Raw genomic sequence first — 3289 nt, 5'->3', positions numbered from 1 at the left:
GTGAGAAGATAGTACAAGGAGATTCCCCAGCATCCAACTCATTTATCCTGGGAACTCTTCAGATTCCCTCACTGCAAGTCTTACATTACATCCCCTGGTCTGGAGGGGTATGAAGGACTTATTCTATTCAGGGCCAAGATATCGGTCAGTATGAAAGACCTTCATTTAAGCCGGTGATATTCTTCAAATATAGTCCCTTTAAAAATATACCAGTGTTTTCTTTACACATGACTTAGAAGGCGTTAGTTTTTCCGATGCCGGATTTGAAGGCACCAGCAAGTGTTATGTGTGGAGACTGACAGTGTTTTACAGAACGTGACCTGACCTGTGATTAAAGAAGGTTTCTTTTATTGCCACTCCCTTTTCCTTTCCTTAATTACTGCTAAGATTCCATTCCCTTGCACCAACTCATACTATTAATTATATGGAGTGCTGTGCTTGAGATGCAGACACAGTAGATATTTATATAGCAGAAACAAACTTGGTATTATTGTGGTCTAGCTTGAGCTGTTAGAAGCCAGTACAATTGAAACGTATGTGTTCTTTAAATTTTCTCATTGTTCTTAAAGGGACCGTAGCATTTTATTCCAGCACAATCTCTTCTGCAGCATGGAATCTGAACACACAATACGTTGTGAACGTTTGAAAAAGAGCATGAATTTCATGATTGATTTATAGCTCATCTTTACCATCACTTGAAGACATTATGTTGTTCAGATGTAAGTAGGCTCCTTTAACAAGTTTTATTTTTATGGAAATTTGGAAAAGCATACTTGAAACATGTAAAGATGTAGCTGTATTACCTACTCTAATCATATCTCAAATGCCTGTGTTATCTTTAGGTTTTAGGCTTTGTTTTTTGTTTTTTTTAAAGACCATATAATAACTCCCATCTTTTATGTAACTTCTTCCTCCCAAATACTCAAAAGAGTGAAAAGCAACCAAATTCTGAAATTCCTGGCTTCACTGGGAAATAGCTTAAATCAAAACGTAGCTATGTATGTGGATTTATATTTTTAAAAATATGATATAAGTAAGTGCAAGAATGATCACTTGGGCAGTGGTTTTTATTATAGCATTTAAAGAAAATGCCTAGAATTCTGATAGATTGTGCTGATGGTCCTGGCTGTGGGCAATTGAATTCTTATCTTGCCACTGTCGTTTCGTGACTGTCGGTCTCAACACCATTCAACACCATTAAACATCAGCTCTGATATAAAAGATGACTGCAGAACCATGTTTCAGACCTCAGTGATTTCAATATCCATTTGTGTTGGAAGCCTTAGCCAGACTCGTTATGTTACACACCTTTTTCTTCTTTCCCAACTGTGTCATCAGCTACCTCCTAGCTTTTAAGACCAGGGTAATACAAAGCCACAGCTGGCCGACCCATGGCGTCTGTTATTTCAACGCAAGAACATTTGGCAGAGGCCATTACAATAGATAGCCATTACGGGCAAAGATACAGGAATTCACAAACAAAATCAATCACTTCAAATGGCCCATAAAAAGAGGAATCTTACATTTAATATTCTACAGTAAATATTCACCCAAGAAAGCGTACATTAAAAGAACATTAGGAGGTAAATATTCAGTGTGCTGCATAGGGACTCTGCTGTGTGATTTCCATTATGGTTAATGGGTGTTTGGTAACTAAGTCCCTGTGCTTCGCTAAACCTGGTATGTGCTGACCTAAGGGCTGGACATAAAACCAGAGCGATTCGGGAACTTCCAAGGTCCTAAGACTTCAGAGTGAGAGCTTTTCTTCGAAAAATAAATGAAAGCAAAACACAAAAGGCTGCACCTGAAAGAGAAATTTATGTGCGGTCTCTTGGAATCCTTAAATTACTGCCAAGTATGTGTATGTGTATCAGATTCCAAACAACGCGTCTCAAGACAGATTACCTTTGTTTCCTGAAATATTCTCCATTCCTGATTATTTTAAGTACATTAAAATGGAAGGATATAACCTTATTCTGAAATAAGAACTCACCTCAAAAGTTAAAATTTTTGATGTGGAAGCTAAATGAAAAGTGAAAGGAACACACTGGAATTCTGTCAGGATTATTACAGTGTGCTTTGAACATATATGTATATATTCAACACCCACCGAAATATTCGCCTTTATGTAGACCTGACCTCATTTCAGAAATACGCCCTGAATTCCCCTGGAGTGACTATTCAGCGTACGAATCTACTCCGAGATCCCAGTGTTAGGAGGTGAGGTTAACACCCCTACATACGCCGTACCTGACCCAGTGATTCCTCCCATCCTCCCTGCTTCTCTTGAACTGACTCAGTTCCGTCATGCTCTCCCGCTTGTCTTCTGTTGTCTATTCTGGGCTCTTGAACCCGCAGTCGTCGGAGGCTGTTAAGGTCTTCCTCGTAGGTTTTTAAACTAGAGACCTACTGGGGAACAGATTTGGGGTAGGCCCTGCCAGGCGATGACCACAGTAGGCAGAACGACTCTATCTGGCAATGGGGACCGGGTCTTCAGAAGTACTGTCCCAGCTTCCCCCAGGCTGGAGGAAGTAGGGCGGGAAGCAGTTTCAGGACAGATTTTCTGTGCTACAACTAGGACAAGTCCCAGGCAAACTGGGACAGTGGGTCACCCTATCAGAAGGCCACCTCAAGGAGTACTATAATACTTAGGCCTTGTGGGGGGCCGGGGGAGGCAAATCCACTACCTAGGTTCCGGCACATCCAGAGGATACTTTGGAGTGGAGAGAGGTGAGAGAGGGTCTATAGGCTTAAAAAATGAGCAGGAAGAAGCCCTCTGTTCTAGCTCACTCATCCCTACCTACTCAGGGTATTGAGCCGCCATAGAAAAGCAAAAAAAGAGAAAAAAGGCTGTGATTGTGTTTGTTTTTACTCAGTGCCCTAATATTATATGCTACCTTGAATTGTCCTTGTCTCCTTATGTATGTGTCTTGTTACTCTCATTAGATTGTAAGCTCTTTGAGAGCAGGGACTGTTTCTCCTTTGTCTTTGTAGCCCCCTGCCTAGTACAGTGCCTTGCACACAATAGGCGCTCAATAAATGTCTGTTGTTGGTGATGATCTCTTAATGGTGGCCCATTGGATTGGTGATCGGTATATATTCTTCTGTGTGAGAAGTACAGGAGACAGAAAAGGTGATGAAGTAGTTAAATTTTAAGTGAATTTTTACAGCATCAAATCTATAACATTTTTAATCAACAGAAATGACCTAGATTTGGGTAGGATGATGTAGCTGAATTCATTAGGTTTGTTAATGTTGGCTGTACTGAACATGCCACACCGTGAGGCTC

Source organism: Suricata suricatta, chromosome 8 (assembly GCF_006229205.1).
Source record: "Suricata suricatta isolate VVHF042 chromosome 8, meerkat_22Aug2017_6uvM2_HiC, whole genome shotgun sequence".
Classification (NCBI taxonomy): domain Eukaryota; kingdom Metazoa; phylum Chordata; class Mammalia; order Carnivora; family Herpestidae; genus Suricata; species Suricata suricatta.
Note: the sequence above shows the minus strand (reverse complement) of the source record.